Source organism: Lasioglossum baleicum, unplaced genomic scaffold, assembly GCF_051020765.1.
Source record: "Lasioglossum baleicum unplaced genomic scaffold, iyLasBale1 scaffold0021, whole genome shotgun sequence".
Classification (NCBI taxonomy): domain Eukaryota; kingdom Metazoa; phylum Arthropoda; class Insecta; order Hymenoptera; family Halictidae; genus Lasioglossum; species Lasioglossum baleicum.
This window is the reverse complement of record NW_027469081.1, coordinates 1066782-1086072: the sequence shown is the minus strand read 5'-3', so window position 1 is coordinate 1086072 and position 19291 is coordinate 1066782. Positions and strand designations below refer to the sequence as shown.

General features: G+C 41.9%; 1 protein-coding gene across 33 annotated transcripts in view; it reads left to right on the top strand.

Annotated features, from left to right (window-relative positions):
* Positions 1 to 19291, top strand: part of LOC143219184 (protein muscleblind) — a 520585-nt gene that overhangs the window by 145848 nt on the left and 355446 nt on the right. The gene's annotated exons all lie outside the window — the stretch shown is intronic.

Below are 19291 nucleotides of genomic sequence, written 5' to 3'. Positions count from 1 at the left end.
TCCAACCCTGTATATTTCAGTGGATGCTGGTAAACCAAGCTGCGGCAAAGGAAACTCTTAAATATTTTCTTTATAATGCAACGTTCCGTGTCTCTGGAACGAATGGCTCAATTAGTCGAAGATCTAGGCTTCGGTCCGCCGCGCCGCGCTGCTATTGTAAAATAAATATCGTCGATACGCATCCCGATGCACAGAGGCTGTTTGTTTTCGAGAGCCACTGATCCACCTCCAATTTGTTTATACAGTCACGTTTGTCTATATTTTCACACTCTTTAAATGAGAATAATTTGTTCGAAATTTTTTTTGGACCGACCTACTTGAATTTTTAAGGACTCGGCAGGATTAGAATAATCTTGATAATAGTTTAAGAGTAGATCGCAGATTTTCGGTCTTGTCGGGGCATTTCGCACTTGTGCGATCATCTTTACACGTTCGTAGCTCATTGCAATGTTGATAAAACTGTCAGTGTGCGTACAAGTTACCGAAATCTACGAAACGCATTTTTTAAATTATCGTTACAGGCCCGGATAAAAATTTTATACTATCAATTGCAATCTAAACAAATATTTGTTTACTCATTCTCCGACAAACTAGTCGGTCTAACATCTTTAAGAAATTCACATCGTTTAACCAATTTATTATTAAATATAAACGACAAGCAACGAAAAGCAAGAATCTTTACATTTATTACAGTTATATAAGTCGAAAATCAAGAAAAACTTGACTTCTCGCTATCTTTAACCATTTATAGCTCATACCAATGAGCTGAATCACTACTTATTTATACTGAAAGCAATATGTTTTTTGATCGCTTCAATTCATTATCTGCAAGTCGAATTGCGAGCATTCATAGCCGTATTAGTCATCGTAGCAAACCTCGAACCGCGATACAACACAGAAATCGTCCATATGTTATCGCAAAATAACTAATCCAGAGACATTAGAGTTGCAATCACCGAGTCGTCACCATTTCCGAATCCAAATCAGCCATTGCAAGCGAATTCTGTACCGTGAAATCTTTCTAAAGTTATCATTTGAGCTTTACGAAAAGAGATAAATAAAGCTGACATCTAAAATTATCAGTACTTCATTCTAATTTTAATGTTAAAGTTTTTGCATATGAAAAGCTGTATAGGGCGAAGATGGCGGCCATGAAAATCGGCGAAGAATCGCTGAAGTAAATAATTATCATTGTACAACTACGTTCTACCGCTAGCTTCGCTAACAAAGACAATTTACATCAGCTCGAAAATCAGAGGTGACAAAACGAAGACGATTGAAGTTGAAGTTGAAATTAACACGGCCATCCATGCGAAGACCGTTATGTTATGAGTAGGTGCTTTCTATTATCGATGCAGCTGTACCGAAAGGTATTTTCCCGCCTGCGGTCGTGATTCATCTGTATATTTACATTTACGTAGCGTAGCTCGGTAAGAATAATCTTGGAAGAATAACGAATATGCACCGTGACAATTATTTTGCTAGAGATCGATGCTTGTTCTTCGAGAGCTCAACCGCTGAGAGATATCGCATGTATTGTACGAACCTGCTGACCTTCAGCAACAAGTTACAATCATCGATGACTCAAGAGACCGTTTCCAACCGCGGGTGCTTGAATTTATATCGAGAGCGGAAACACGGAACCGAAGAATACGTTTGCAAATCCACAGATGACGTCGGAGGCCTCTTCATTTTTTACTTGCATGGAATTATGGTCAATCACTAGACCGTGGATCTTTATGCACTTATAGGAAAATTGAGTAGATGAAATTCGAAATTGTTGGAAAATTTTCGGAAAGAAATTTTCAGAAATAACATTCTATTTGGTTTCTACAGTCGGTCACAAAAATATTGCGACACTATTAAAAAGACGATAACTTTTTTAATATTGGACCAAGCGATTCGAACTTTTTTGGAAAGGAAGAGCAATTAGTTTACTACAGGATATGAAAAGAAATTTTTTCAAAACTTGCAATAGATCGTAATTGTAGAAAAAGATGCTAAAAGTTGCATTTACAACCTTTTTATATGGGCCTATATTGAAAATTTAATCTGTGTCAATTATACGCACTGTGAAAGGTTCATCGAAATCAGTTGACGCGGGAAAAAAATGACAGGCATCGAAGGATGTAAGAATCCTTAGATTTATTGCAGTTACAGGCCGAAAATCGTGAAAAATTGCAATTTTATCTTTAAACGTTTGTAGATCATTGCAACGTCGATTTGGACGAAATTAGAGAAATTTTGAGCGGGGATATCTCGGAAACTATACGAGATAGGGAAAAACTGAATAGAATCAATCTTATGGCACGTTTTGCCAGCTTTAATTTTGTATAGAATGGTCTTATCGCTAGGACGCATAGTTTCCGAGATATAAGCGGAAAACCGAAAAAGGGTACCTTCTATGTGCCCCTCTGTACACCGCTCACCTCCTAGGAGTAGAGACTTTTAATATGTTTACTTCGTAACTAGTCCAAACAAAGTCCCAAAATTAAAAATTGTGTTCCTTCCATTGCCCTCTACACCCCCCTTACGAGCAATCATTGACTGGACTACTGGTGAACGTAAAAATAGAACTTTTGACGGCGATCGCGGCCTAGATTGATCTTTCATCTAGCGTTTTCGACTATTGAAAAAGCCCGTCTCTGCATTATCGAAAAAGGAGAAGGCGCATCCCGCACCCTTGCAATTCTAGAAACGAGTCTAGCCCCATAAGTGTTTGCAAGAACCTGCATATCCGCGTAATATACATATACCGATACGGAAATGTTCATCTGCGAGAGCTATCGGGCGAGATAGACGCGACGTGTCGGAGAGGGCGCAAATTGTAGACGAGGGTTGCCGAGAGTGACGACGACAGGTAATGGTAACCGGGGTGAGGTCTGGTATAGTCGAAGACCGCGATGGAACAATACCGTATCGAGGCAACATTGTCTATGAAGCGGAGGGTGCGCTAGCTAGGCGGAGCGTAGAGACAGAAACGAGAGTAAACGAATCAGAGTCGGTAAGGGGAAAGGGGGCTGATGGGGAGTGGAGGAGAGAGCGGTGGTAATCTCGTGCATAGTGTACACACATTGTCCGTTTCTATAGAAGGTCGCCCGTAGACGCTGCGGTCTTCCGATCAAATTGGATCTACTGAGAGTTCGGAGTATCGGGTCGACCGCAGCGGCGCAAATCCACGGGAACCACGAAATATTCCCCAGCCACAATCCTGTCTCATTCCCGCAAACCAACTGCCGCGATATTTTCCGGGGAAACGCCGATAGACATTACGCCCAGGATACTTTACATAATATCGATGAATCGAAATGCAATTTGCTGGACCCAACCCGCGCACGATCTACGCGCCTCGCCGCACAAATAGAAGGGGGAGAACACGTTAGGAGGAAAGAAATTGCTTGCAACGGAACCACCGGAGATCGTTTCGAACATTCGGTTCGTTGGTTTGGCCTGCGTTTAGAGCGTCCTGTAATTCACAGTTAATTAAGATTGATCAGTGACACGTCAAACATGTCCGACCCTCTGTGGTACCACTCGAGGATCGTGTTACAGGGATCTAGGCTCTGGATTCTAGGGGCTCATCGTTTACGAAACTGTGGCTTGTTTGCGGTGGAGTCGGGGATGAAAGTTTCAACAGAATTTTTTCAAGATTGATTATACAAATACATGTACGCACATATAACCTCCTGTACTGAAATTTTGTACAGCATGGACGTACAGGAATAATTACAGTTTGATTATCCTCATTTCAATATGGAGTCGACTTATAACACGATCGCGATTTGTCGACATAAATGTACGTGTGTATCATGAAGTAAGGAAACAAAAACAAACAAGTAATCGAAAAGGAGGGATTCTTATCGATCGTAAATTGTTTGAATAAACTTGGAATAATGTTTGCGGCGCAACGGTTCGATCAAATTCTATATTATATAGCTATCTTGTAGGAAATTTGAACGTTTCGATTCGGATGTGAATCAGTTAACGTCCTAAGACCACGTTTTGCTATAGAATTGTATTCTATTAGAGGAAAAGAAAGGTGTTTCGTCCTTGACCCGCTAGATACACCCTCTAATAAAATACAATTCTATAGCAAAACGTGGTCTTAGGACGTTAACTGATTCACATCCGAATCGAAACGTTTAAATTTCCCACAACTATATAATGTAGAATTTGATCGAACCGTTGCGCCACAAACATTATTCCAAGTAATCGAAAGATCAAAAAATTTTTCCACGTACATATTCCTTCTTGAATAAATCTTGTAATTTTATATCGGAAGTTCATTCTTCAGGCTTGCTGTAGAATTTGACAACGCCGTCGACGAGTTTATTTTGCTCTAACCGTTTACCAATCAAAGCAATGAAGTTCGATCGTGGGACACGTCGGATTATTTCGATCCGAGCGAAACGTAGCGATAAAGAATCGAAGGATGTAATCTGAAGCGCGACCGGGGTAATTCTAATTTCACGTGTCGTCGCGGAAAAGTCGAGAAGTTCCTTGGAGAGAAGATTAAAGAGAGAAATAGAGAGAAGGTTGGCAGTGGAGGGAGAATCTGGAGTAAGGCGCGTGACGCGGGACAGTCTCGAGTAACGCCTCCAGAGGGTGTCTCGCCCCCTTTGCCGCTCAGCCCCCCGTACTCAAAGTGCTAATGAGTGTCGCCTCGTAAGCCAATTAATACTCCCCCACCTCCTGGGCGAGCGGTAGCTTACGAACGAGTAAAACAGGGCTGCGGAAGGGAGAAGGAAGTATCTCCCTTGAAAAGCTAGGCCACCCCCCCGTCCCCCCACCCCCCGTGACTGCTACATGACCAGAATACCCCGCGGATTTCGTATGCCGGCCACGCCTGACCGCCGCACACCACGTCCTCGTCAAGTGAACTCCGTCGTAAGGCGCTACCAAACCGCCCCTCGACCTCCGTCGACCTCTGGCAACCTCGACGAGCCTCGAGGAACCTCGAATGTCGCCGGTTCGGTCACCGCGAGCGATTTCCTGAGCGCTAAAGCCCCTTGCTGGAACCGAAGGTGGGAGGTGGAGGTGAAGGTGGAGGTAAAGGTGGTGGTGGTGGTGGTAAAGGTGGTGGCGGCGGCGGCGGCGACGGTGGTGGCCACCAACGTGTTCCATCGAGCCTAGAGAACTTACGAACTCGAGTACCTGTGCGACCGTACGTGAGAAGGTACGTCGTTACTTCTTACTTACAAGCGCGAAGGACTTATGTCGCACACGTGACGGAATTTTAGAGCCAGACACTTCGGACTGGACGAACCGGGACTGGCTTTCGGCTGGTCCTGGCGGAACGGATGCTTCTTCTTTCTTGATTTATGTACCAGGATCCACTAAGACCCTCGTGCTACAATCGTATCAAGGATTACTACTAGCTAGTCATTTTTCATGTCTTTCTCCCTGCTTGAAATGGTCTCTGTTTACCATTCCATGTACTTAAAAAATAAGTCATCGTTGCGTTCCTGTTCGTTGATACAGATTTTATCGTATCGAAAATATATGTATGTATATTAGATAGAAATTTGATGTTTCTTTCAAGATACTTGAGCAAGTTACTTCCAGTTACATTCGGACAACACGAAGTTGTCCCTGGAAGAATTTCTAATTCCGAGTAACAAGTTAACTTTCCCAGAGACATTCGACTGGCCACGGGCTGCCCTCGGTTACACATCGAGTCTAAAGTACTTAGGGTCGCCTAGTAGGTGTACGGGGAAAGTGATGCTGGGATGGCGTTACTTCTTACTTAAAGGCGCGAAGGACTTATGACGCGTACGTGACAGAATTTTAGACTCAGGTTCGCCACCCTCTGGAACTGGAAGAGAATGAGCGACCACCTTTCCGTAGCTAGTCTTTCTTTTTGCCTCATCCTCGGCCCTCGCTCGTCCCCCGACCTTCTTCACTTGTTCCTCCCCCGCTTCTAGCCTTCCCATTCGTCAGCACTCTCCGCGACAATAAAGTTAGAGGGACGTCGAGTTTACGGGAAATTGAAGTTTTGCACGTCAAATTGTCGCCGGACTAGTTCCCTCTCGGATGACGAACTCTTTAATCGTGCTTGTGGTGCGTCTGAACGACACTCGAGACCTTCTCCTTCGTTATCGTACCAGCAAAGGTTGTGGCTGGGAGTCAGCAAACGATCGGGCCAGACAAGAAATTGAACATCGGTTTATTAGCTGCTGTGTGATTCGATCGGATAATCGCGTTCGTCAGGAATGATTCTCCTGGTTGGGAGATTGGTTGGTACACTGATTTCCGATTTAGTGTTTCTCTGTATTCTGAGCAGAGAACTACGGAAAACTGCGAATATTCTAAAAGTATTAGTTTTAGAACTCACAGAGATTCTGTTTGTTATAATTTGATTCACGTGTCTGAGAATGCCGAGAGGAAAAGTACTAACAAGTGAAGAAAAAGCATCAATCGATGCTTATAAAGATATGGGCTGCTCTAATCGCTCAATTGCTAAGAAAACTAATCGGTCATATACTGTGATTAATAATTATATCAATTTACGTGAAAATTACGGTAAAAATCATCTTAAAGGTAGTAATAAAAAATAGTCAAAGAGACAACATTCAATATTATTGAGGTCTGCAGCTAAGGAAAGGAAAAATGCAGCACAATTTCGAGCTGAATTGGAGCTCCCAGTAACAACAAGACGTGTGCAACAACTTTTAAATTCTTCTGGACAAAAATACAACGTAAACCAGGCCTTAAAGAAGTACATAAACCGGCCCGTATTGATTTCGCACGGGCGCAAAACACAGTGACTTTATAGAAATTTCGGCCACTGTATATTGTTTTCAACCTATTAAACATATTTAGCAAGAAATTCGACATTTATTTCAACGCAGCTTGTTGCAATTCAGGTAGTAAGTTTTCATTTTGCATAAACATCCGTAGTCTAATGATCAGCTCTGGTTTGAAAAGTTGTCTGACAAATGAATCCGCGTATTACGGAACTCCGATTCCCTAATCGTTTGATGCGAGCGAAAGAATCGTCGACAAACTGGCGTCTAAGTAAATTGTGTGCTGTGCGATATCGCTGCATAACGCCCGCATAACGTCGCTAAGGTTTAACGGCGGGACTGGTGGCAGGAAACGAGGCTTGCGAAGTTTATGGAAAATTGCCACGCGAGCCGTTACATGGGATTTCCTATTCGACGTTGCAGATTATTCCGCATCCCCTGCTAGCGGACAGTTTTCTCGTCAATCACGAAGCGACATTATAGTCTCGCAATTTGTTGAAATTAGATTCGCAGGCTCGAGCACGTGTACAAATGATAAAAGCCCGGGGTACTAGCTGCTCCAGGTCTCGTCCTAGTGGTTTACGAGCGGCATGTGCCGCCGCTCGAATTAGGCTTCTAGCACACCACCTGCCGAACCATCCGCATTGTCATGCGAGCAGCTCCCTATAAACCGAGATTGCCGGAGGATCGAAAGTTATGGCAGACCGTCTTCTCCGTTCTTCTCATCTCTACTTGTTCCAGCTCTCGATTCGCTGCAGCCTATGAGGAAACGTGCGGCTGACGCTGTTGTACCCCCAGACAAGCTCTTCTTCTTTTTTTCTTTGCCCCTTGCGAATATAGGGTGGCTCGAAAGTTCGCGTGTACTTTCATACTTTAGCGATACACACTTTTAGCAACACAACAGAGGGCAAAGCCGTCCAATTAATAAAAACGGAAGGTTGCTTTACGGAAATTTATCGCAACTACCGTACTACATACCGTATTACATGCCAATATTTCTGCCGCTAAGGGCTGTATTCCTCTTCGGTTACTCTGCTGGTAGAAATTTCAGTCTGGTAAAATTGCTTCCGATCTTATATTCACCGCTTAAACATTCTTGATCTATGTATTAGGTTGTTGCAAATCAAATGGCCGTTTTGAATCTTTAGCATAAGCTTTTATTTCACAAGCTTTATTCGTATTCCATTCATTGAAATCATTTCCATCTACATCAGTGCACTTCTTCCATCGTGATACAAGTGCCTCAATGCCTTTCTGGTAGAAATCACGTTCTTCTTCGAATATTTTTCCATTCAAAAAGCCATCCAGGTGCTCGAAAAAATGGTAACGAGTAGGTGACAGGTCAGGCGAATAATGAGGGTGAGAAAGAACTTTACACTTCAACTCTGCTAATTTTTTAACTGTTTCTTTCGCGATATGTGACCGAGCATTATCGTGAAGTAATATTATATTACACCACGTCTATTGATTAATGCCGACTGTTGAACACGCAGATTTTCGTCCATTATGTCAATTTCCTGACAGTATTTATCAGCAATTATCGTTTCACGCGCATCCCTTTCAACTATCTGTTTTAAATGTAATCTAAATCTTTAATAGCTGCTGGCTTATGTTCACGAGGCTCGTTTTCCATTATGGTCCGATCACTTGCTATACTTCACCGAAAGCGGCACTTATGTTTTTCGCTGCTTCAGACGCAGTATGTCCAAGTTTGAACTCGTACAAGTAAACTATACGAATTTCCTTTTTTCCACGGTGAACGAAAATCGATTTTGAATCATGTACGCTGTACAATATTAATAATCTTATACACGCAAATTCATGTACGAGATATGTACTTTCCAAATTGTACAACTTCAACCCCCATCTGTCGTGGAAAAAACTGAACTACAACAACAACAACCCCCCAAATATTTTCATAGCAAGCAGACTGATTTTGGATTGTTAATGAAGATATATTGATGACGAATGCAACATTTACGTCGAGTTACTTATTCATCGAATCAAGAAATACCGGATCACCGTGTATTTCTTTTATTTCATTCCTTCAGTTTCTTCCTTCGTTCTCTCGTTCGATCGCATTTGGATATCGCGGTATAAACCGCCCCTTTACTTCGTCCCCTGTCTCCGTTGCAATGGACGTTCAAGATCGTTCGGGGGAGAACGAATTCCATTTTCTCCCGTAAGAACTTGCCGCACTCGAGAACTTCCGAGTTTACACGTCTCGGCGTCGTTTGGGGCCAGACGTTACCCAGAAGACACCTAGCCGCCGATATTTCCTTCCCCTTACGAGGACACGCTTCTCACTGCCGTCAAAATGGCTCCGCAGGCTGCATGGATCGGACGTGTACATTCGATGATTCTACTTGAATATGCAATTTCTCGAGAGCTCGCAAGTTATTATCATATCTCTTGTCCAAATGTATGAATTTTAGGGTGACCGCGCGCGTTTTAAGAAATTGATCGTTCCGCCGGTTTTCGGTTGTGGCAGGGCTAGGGGATTCTTGAGAGCCATCTCTTCTTGAACTCGAACCGGGAAATAGAAACATGTTTATCTTATACGTGTCTTCAAACTTCAAATGTTGTTTCTGAACAGAAATAGCGAGAAAACTTGAAATCACTAAAATGGATCGAAGTCGAAATTTACCTGCACCTACTATAGAGTCAGACAAGTTAATTTTCCAGTATTTTGCACTGTACAACATGTACACTAACCTTTATTAATTCTTTCTTTCGTGAAATGTTTTCTCCCCATCTATATCTATCTATGTAAATAAAAAGGTAATGTTCTTTTGTTCAAAATCTAACAACTCCGAAACGGCTGAACGTAGAAAGCTGGGGTTTGAGCCATCAGACGCAGCGTTCCTTCGGGAAGGTTTTAGGACAATCCGCATTCGAAAAAGTCCATTCGTCCAAAAGTTGTGACGTCATTAGCGACCAGAGACGACTTTTTGCCCTCTTCCTCGGGCACGTTTCTGCGCTGATAACTTTTGACTGCCAGCACCTATATTCAATTTGAGGTACTCATTGGATTCAGCTCGCCGAGTTCTTTCGAATGACTACTGATTCGATTCTGTAGGTTTCATAGTTTAGGAGTTATAACACAAAAAGTGGCGTTTTTCTTAAACTTGTTGGTTTACCGACTTTTGAAACAGCTGTAACTTTTCAAATTCGAAACTGGTAAAATGGTGACTTAAACCACCCCTAATTTCTCATGGACTACAACATATTTCATTTAGAATGACCCTTTATCGTTTTCCAACTCAGACCTGAGACACCTTAGGAACAGTCTCTTACTCGATTACAATTCAGTGCCAAAATCAAGGATGATTTGTAGAAAAGCCTCTGTAGAAAATTCTGTCATTCTTCATTATATCTGCGTATTACGTGAAACGAACACGATTATTAAGGGGAAAAGATTTCAAGATAATTCGAATGCTTTGCGTAGATATAATAGGATATTGGAACAGGGTAGTTTAGAGTTAGGTGGAAGCGAATCGCAGGAGGACTAAACGGAGTCGAATCGAAGGTAAATGTGGTAGAAAGAATCTCGCCACATGCGTCTGACGGTCCTGCAGGCGTTGTCGATTCGCCTCCTCAAGATTTCGTTTAACCATCGAAGTTGAAGGCTCCGGAGATCGAAGTAGGCTGTAGAACTGGTTGCGACGGATCTTCCTCTGGTGACAGAAACACGAGAGACGGACAGTGGGGAAACGTCGTGCCTGGACTGATTGCGGAGCTGCCTCTGACGGCAGCAATGTAACTCCGTCTCCGACGACGATTCGCACCAATGAAACGGAAAGAAGCTTGAAAGATGGAAACAAGTGACGAAACCGAAGAAAATTAAAATATAAACCACGGGAAAATTAATGTTTATTCGCTACGTCCGTTTTGACAAGGTTCAAAAAATAAATTGGACTCGTAGTTTCCTTATGAACAATAAGTGGAAATACTAGAATGAACGTTTCTTTTCCGGTTCTTATTATTGGGAACTGGACAAGTTTGTTTCCACGTTTCCTCTATCCAGCAGAATGTTTGTTATATCATACATAAAATAATAAGACTGGCGGAAAAGTGATTTGCAGTTAGAATGTAGTCGCTAAATATTGTCCATTAATCAGTAGGAACAATTAATAACTACACGAAAGAACGATTAGGTTTGATCTTGGTCTGCGACGGAGTATCGATGCCAAGAAATCGAGTGATACGATGACGACTTTTCCTTGAACTAATCGTAAGACTTCAATTTGTTCGAACGGAAGAGCTGACCTAATAAAGATTCGACGTGAGGACGCGAAAACGGAAAAACGGAAAGCAGTAACTAATAAGAGGTGGATCTGAAAAGAGAAGTGGAAAGATCAAAGGAAGCTCGTGCCGATAGGAGACTACGGCACAGAAAGAAAGGAGAGCAAAAGGCATCGAACAAGAGACAAAGAACGTTCGAAAGACTTCACAGCAAATTTTTCTGACAATGAGGAGGACCGTTGTACTATCGACGAGTTAATCGTGAAAAAAGGAGTATAGAGAGTTATAAAATTATCAGGGAACAAAAGCGGTAATGGAAACAATGAAGCCGTAGGAGGAAAACAAGAAGGTGGAAGATCGCGTAGAGAAGATGAAGAAGGGAACAGGAAGCAAAGCGTAACGGAGACGGCTAGCAGACGCAGGATCGAGGAAAGGTATTTCGTCTAAGGAACCAACGGAGCGAGTCGTACTAACTGCTCTTTTCCCCAGACCCCCTTAGACCCCCTTAGACCCCCTCGAATCCGTCAGCCGTGCCCATCTTTGTACTCGCGATGCTTTCTGTCTTCTTCGAACCTTCCTCTTCCGTTTCGGTTGCGCGAACGATCGTTTGCTCTATCGTTCTCTCATTTGCATGGGTTGTCTCTCGTTGCTTTCTACCGCTAGCATCCGACGAACAATTAATCAGTGGACGAAACTGTTCATCCATTGATATCTGTTTAATCATTCGTTCGGGATATGAGCCTAACGATCGAACCGGGTCCGACTGTTAACATTCCTTGGAATGCGAAGATTCCCTGCCTTCTTTCTTCCAAGAGCTGACCGTGCCCGCGCGTTCGGAGAGGCTATTTATTACCGAACGGAATTTAGCACTGATTCACCTCCGTCCTAGCATCCGATGGTTGCGGTTCATTAATATCGGTCTACCACGTAACACGCTGGAATCCGTTGGAATGCCTGGACGTCGAATTTGCGGCGAGCAAGTAATTCGTATCTGATAGAACCGTTCTTCCTCGAGGACTTCATTCAAAAGACGTACGTCTTTTGGTATCGAGCCGAGGTATTTTTTCGAACAAAACGCGCAAGGAGTTCCCTCAAGATTAAACCTTTAACTCGGATTTCCTATTTAGAACGTTTTCAAGCTACCTACCTTTGTCTCTCGAAATAACAACTATAATATTTATTGTGCAAAATACTTGCTCGGAATGTTTGGTAAATTTTTTTCGATGTATTTTCTCAAGTTACTGGATCCAAGTTGCATCGAGTTCATCAGAATGCATCACAAGAATGCATAAAAATTCAATATTTGTTCACGAGTTGAGTATCTTCGAGTGCCTTAGACTATTAAGTAGGCTAAAAACGTCGGCTGTCAGGGCTTATTGTGTCTTTATTCATATAAAGACATGTTTTCACAATTATGAGGCACAAACTTCAAGAGAAGCGTACATTAAAGTTGAGAACTATAGTTAAGAATATTATTAAAAAGCTATAGAGATCACTGCCAGTTTCGTAGAAGAAATTAATAGAAATCAAGCCGAAACGTCACTAAGATATAGTCGATAATGAAGGAGATTTCACCCATTATTAAGAGCCCATTAATGTTGTACTTGTACAGCAGAACTTCGATTATCCGTGCTAATTAGTGGAACATGATTGTTCGGATAATGCTGTGCTCTGCTGAACTTAATCCTGATTGAAGTGTGCAGTAAATCGTGTAGCGTATGGGTTGGTTTAACGCAAACTAATTCTTTGAGGAAAGTATTCAGACGATAAAGAATTCGAACATCCGAGCACTCGAGGGCTGACTCTGAGAGGCGCCGCTAAAAATTGCTGTACCATTATTCAAAATATTGTTTACATTATTAACCCTTTGCACTCGAAGCAATTTTAATTCGAAAATCAGAATCATTTCTTTCAACACAGAACATTTTTATTCTATGTAATCTTTTTTACATTGTGCACATGAAATTTAACCAGTTTTCTCACACATGTAACAGTTGAGCTTTTCACAATTTATAGAAAACTGACGAATTTAATAATATTGAAACTGTTTTGAATAATGGTGTGGCCATTTTTACTGGCGCCTTACAGTCGCCATTCGAGTGCAAAGGGTTAAATATATCGGTATCTAATCGATTACCAAACCTTCAGGTATTGCACGAGGTATTGTCGAGTTAAAATAGCTCCGAGTGCAAAGGGTTAAATTTTGTACAGGGTGTCACAAAATTATATGTCACGGACACCATAGCGGGATTCTACACCCCCGATTTAGTCGAAAATGACATAAGGAACCCCCAACAAAATTGACCTTGAACAAGAAATACAAGGTAAAAAAACAAATTTTTTTAAGATTAAAAATCTTAAATCTTAAAAGAAAACTTTGATATAAAATTTAAAAAATCTTGATCCTTAATAGTATCTGTGATCCTTACTGTAGGCCCTACACTGTAGGGTATAGATCAATCAGGGATCCTTAAATTTTGGTTTTTTTTTTACCTTGTTTTCCACGTTCAAGGTCAATTTTGCGGGGGGTTTCTTACGTCATTTTCGACTAAATCGGGGGTGTAGAATCGCGCTATGATGTCCACGACATATAATTTTGTGACACCCTGTACATTACACATGTAAAATGATTTTTCCGAGGTACATACCATCAGTTTTCGAGAGATCATGCGATCTTGTGAGAAAGACTGTAGATTAACCTCCGTGTGAGCAGACTCTAGACTACAGCCGAGCCAGAACGAAGAAAGAGAGTATCCCTACAGAAAGTAAGAAGAAAAGTGTTCCCGTTTTGTGCCACGGATTCGAGTGGGCGTAATCGCGCTTTCAGAGTCATTGCTAAACTGTCCGTCATATTTCGGAGAACAATGGCGGCCGGACGAAAGTGGAGAAAAACGGTGGAACAATGAAGTTAAGGACATTTGGCGAGTCTTTAATTTCCATTTCGCCGGGCGGCATCTTTTGAGATCGATCCCGGTCTATCCCCGCTTGCTTGATAGCCTCCAGAGAAGAAAGACAGGCTTCCGGCGAGCCTGTGAAGTATATATTCGAGGGAAGGGACTCTAGCGGCGAGGTTAAATATGCAGGGTGTTTGCAGAGTCCCCGGACGGACGACTTCATTGGGTCTAATTGCGGTAATGCTCACAGCCCACGGCCACTTTACTCCGTCCAACTTTGAGCGACCACGAAAAGCGTAATCGCGGTTCACGGTTGACATGGCTCGCTCATCTGTGTACCCTCACCTGAGTTAAACCGCCCCCTGGATTTACCCTCCCGACTTTTGGGCACATTCGATACCTTCTTTCGTTCTTAGCTGGACTCTTTCTTTGGATCTCTCTCCCCCCCTCTCTCTAGTGCGCTCTAATTAAATATTCTAGGCATTTCCTTTCTGCTAAATTTCTCGGCGGACGTCTGGTAACGGCAGGTCATATTATCCTAGCAATTACGAAGTTGTTTTAGTCACAATTGTAGCGAACTTGTATATTTTTCTATAAAGTTTAGGTATTGCATGATATTAATAACCATCACTCATAAAGTCTCCGGTCTAACTAAGAAAAAGAAATTTTTTTTTCGAAATTCCACTTTATTCATCAACATACTTTCCTTCAGGAGTGATGCATTCATTCCAACGTTCCTCTAACTTCTCGATGCCCTTTATGTAAAACGATTTGTCTTTGCTCTCAAACTAAGCCTCAGTTTCGGCAATCATTTCTTCATTTGAGTCAAATTTCTTTCCCTCGAGCATCTTTTTCATGTCTGCGAAAAGCCAGTAGTCGCTGGGGGCCAAATCTGGAAAGTACGGTGGGTGGGGAAGCAATTCACACACACACAAAGCGTAATTCGTCCAATTTAACCATTGTTTTCATCGACTTGTGACACGGGGCATTGTCCTGTTGAAACAGCACTTTTTTCTTTTGCATGTGGGGCCGTTTTTTCTTGATTTCTGCACTCAATCGATCCAATAATGCCATGTAATATTCACTGTTGATAGTTTTGCCTTTCTCAAGATAGTCGATGAACAAAATTTCATGCGCGTCCGAAAATTCGGATGCTATAATCGGTTGCAGTTCCAGACCATCTTCGGCAATTTGCACGAGAAATTGGTAGATTCTCTGATAATTAGCAAAATGACTTTTGTCCAACTAGATTGGCAATTCGTAGCATTATGCGACGTAGTGATTCGAGCTACAGAGTGTGTAGTTGATAATGGATCATTTGGTTACACATAGCATCGAAACATAGTTTCTGACGTTTCGGCTACCCAGACCGTGGGTATAGAATAGAATTCCTTTGAGTCTGGGTACCTTCGTTCTCTAGACCTTGCGGCCCTCTGTGGACCGCGTAGCGTCCTGAGCGCTAGATGAAAAGACTCCTCTTTCCTTCGTCCTTTGTCCCTGATTCAAAGGCTGCGGTAATTAGATTTGAGTTTTGCAAAGTTGATTGGGCCGAGCGTCGCCTCGGGCAATAGGAAATTTTATTACCGACACACAAATGACGGACACCGTCGAAACAATCGGAAGAAAACTCTTTCGAGGTACCGCGTGTAAGTTCCTACGGTATGAGAAATCCTTTACTCGGAATCCTTTGTTCGGCATTGCGAATGACCGACTGTTTGTTACGAAAGCATTTCTAGCTTAACAGTTTTTCAGATCATTTTGAAAATGGGAAACAGAGACTATAGAATACGGCGAGTGATGTTTACAATATACTAAAATCAATGATATTTGCAATATAATTAATTATAAAGCGTAAATCGAATAATTTATAATCAAACTCAGATCGTGTAACTTTCTAAGAGAATTTCTTTTGTATCGATACAATTATTTTGCTTACTGCTGTGTTGTTTCCTAGTATAATTTATTTATTTAGTTATGATTTATTTGAACGTGGTCGCATTAACAGCGAGGTTAATGAGTGACTACATGTTTTAAAATCGAATTTAATGAATATTTGAATAAAAAAGAAACATATAGTGTTACTATCGATCCACAAAACTTTTGCGACACAGTAATGCCAGAATAGTTCCGACAGATTTTGGTGTACAACTTTTTGTCGTAAATGTAATAATTCCTGCGTAATCATAGTCGAAACTCAAATCGTTACTTTTGGCCCCGGTTTCCAATACAATTAAACTTTCAACATAATTGTAACTGAAAAACAAATAGAAGATTGTTCCCTTCTTTAAACAACAAGTGTATCTCTTTACTTAAAACAGGAAAACACAGTTCTTTAAGAATCTCGGAATTCTCGAGAACTTCCGAGGGGAATTTTCGAATCTCGAAAAATTAATTAATTACTAATTCAGGAGTTACCGAGTCTCCGGAAAGCAAACAGCTCGGGAGAACACAATTATTAATCGGCAAGAGTAAGATATACAAATACAAAAATAACCCCGGAAAACAGGTAACACGGATAGCTGTAAAATCCTTTTAAAGTGGATTAAGATCGAATTGATTAATAACCAGACTTATTTATTTAGATGGGAGTGATCGAATTGCTGAACGATTTTCTTACCTGATAATGCAAACTTGCGCGTGTCGAGATAAGATCGTCGCGTTGTTCGACGAGGTCATTACTAGACTGCGGATCTTCATGCATTTATAGGGAAATTGAGCAGATGAAATTGATAATTGTTGGAAAATCTTTCAAATTGAAGATGTCAATATATGAGATTTCTCCTCTACTAGAATCATTAAGGGAAGAAATAACATTCAATTTGGTTTCTATCTTTTACAATCGATGCAGACGATTTCGATTATCCATAAAGATCCGCACTCCAGTTACTGCAAAAACAAATATCGATCAATGGATCGCTAATGAGCGGCAGTCAATTAAACCAGGATCGCCCAAATTGGTATACATACGCCTTCAAGTATGAACGCGATTCCCTGTTCGCTACATATTTTCTACTTCCTCCCGTAGCTCGATTCCTCGAGCGGAGTCGTAACGATCGTTAAAAATACTCGCCGAACCGCGAAATAATTTTTATTTTCGTGCGGATGTGCATACGCGCGTGACCAGCATCGCGGTTCAAACTCTGTAGAGTTATATTTGACCGTTGATAATGTATTATTATTTTGCCGAGTTGTCGATGTTGTCGTTGTATGCGTCAAATCTTGTAATCGAATTTTAAATCACTTCCCGATGAGCTAGAGACCTGAAACTTTAAACATAGCTCAGAACTGGATGACTGGATGAAAAAGAAAATTTTAATATTAACCGTCACACCTCGCCGCGCGACACTCGGTAGTACGACATCGCGTTCAGCGATCCCCACTCCGCGCACTAGCGCTCCCTACTCCACTACGCGTTCCCACTCCACTGACCCACCGAAGGAGCTCGGTCAGTGTAGTGTTCCGTTCATTCAGTTCCATTTCGGAATTTCAGAAACGTCGTCTCTCGGAGTCATTCTCTCATTCTATCTCGCGTATTTCCATATGAAAATGATTCCACTATACAGCGGCGTCTATCGGCGCTCGCACCAACTAAAAGTTCCTACGATAAGGTTACCAGTCTTGTAACAATATAAACAAAGACTTCTCTCGGTTTGTTCTTAGTCAAGTTTTCTTATATTCGTGTGTTTTATATATTATACCAAGATGTTTTATATTGTAATAAATAGTAGCGTTCGAAACAAAAGGGCGTTCATTTTCCACAACCATTAACACCATATCTTGCGTTTCTATATATCTTACTATTTCATACCAGTATTACTATTGTATGTTGCGTAATAAAAATATAATATATATTATATATAAAAAGAAACTTTTTAAAAACCACGCTTATTGTATTGGAATGCACTAAAAAGGAGAAAATAATTTGTTTAGGCATTAGTCACTATAAATGAAAGCGTGGAGCGCCCACGTGAATATAGTTTAGCGCTCCGCGCTTTTATTTATAGCGACTAATGCCTAAAAAAATTATTTTCTCCTTTTTAGTGCATTCCAATACAATAAGCGTGGTTTTTAAAAAGTTTTTTTATATACTTTTCTTTCTTGTGCCGACTACTGCAGACTACAGAGAGGACTGCAGGCGACTACGGGCGACTAGGTGAACAGATTTTCAGTAATTCCTTTGCGCCCAGGCGTTCCTCGGACGGCGCGGCGCGGTACGTCGGAACGTTGGCGGACCGGGTCCTGTTAAATTGGAAGTTACTCACGAGAGGACTTCCGTCGTAATAGCTAGATCGCCGGAGCCGCGCGCGCGGTAAACGTATTCCCTTCGTTCCCTGTCTTTTTTCATTTTCGTTCTTCTCTCCAGTCCTCGCTCTGGGTTCGTCCTTGGCTCTACGGTTATTTTCAGTTCGCCTCTCTTGTCCTGTTCTTTCCCTTGCCGCAGAACGCCGCCAAGTCCGATTTCACTCGTCCCGTGGAAAACGATGTCTTGATTGCACGGAGAAATCTTCCGACGGAGTCTTTACAGTTTCCTTCCATCCAACCCCTCCAGCCCTCCCCCGGTGTCCCCCGTTTTCCCTCTATATGGCAGGAATTTTGTAGCCGACAGTGAACACGCTCGTTCGAGAACCGTAGCGCGTCGTCGTCTCCTCTCTCGTCTCTCGTCTCTCGTCTCGACTGGCGTCAAGTCGGGGGGGAGGGGGAGGATAACCGTTTCAACGAACGGAACCGGTGTTTGTCCCGCAGTTTATCGGTAGACACCGCTTCCTCGACCAGAGGATCGTTGATTCCACTCCACTTCGATTTTCAAGATGAAAAGTACTCGTATCGACGATCATCGGACACTGATTTCTTTCTGATAGCCGGGACCACGCTCGTCGATATGGCAGCTATCTTGCTAGAAGCGTTACACGGGTGACTCAGTTGTACATAGTCTGCGAAACCATCATGTTTTTCCATGTCGAGAATCGGCTAGCAGCGTTTTGTCCCCTTCAGTCCTAATCCTAGATCGGTGATCGGCAAACTCATTAGTCGAAAGAGCCAAATATCAGCTTGTACAACGGTTTAGATTTCTTTTCAGAGCCAAATTTCTTCACAAGAACCCCGTTTTTAGAAGTCGGTTAAAACACGGTGTCTTATTTATTGATTAAAATAGAGTAGGGATTACCCTTTATTTGAATTTAGATATAACACACTGTGTGACTGATTAAAATAAAATATATTTATTTTGAACACGTCATTCGCCGCACCGCCGCATGTAGCTCGCTAGCCGCAGTTTGCCGACCACTGGTCTAGCGTACACTAATAGAAAAAATAGCTCAGAACTTATTTTATATTTTCAAATAATTTACGAAGCCAAGACAACACGGGATAAATAAGCCAATATTTTTAACACTTGTTCCATTGTCT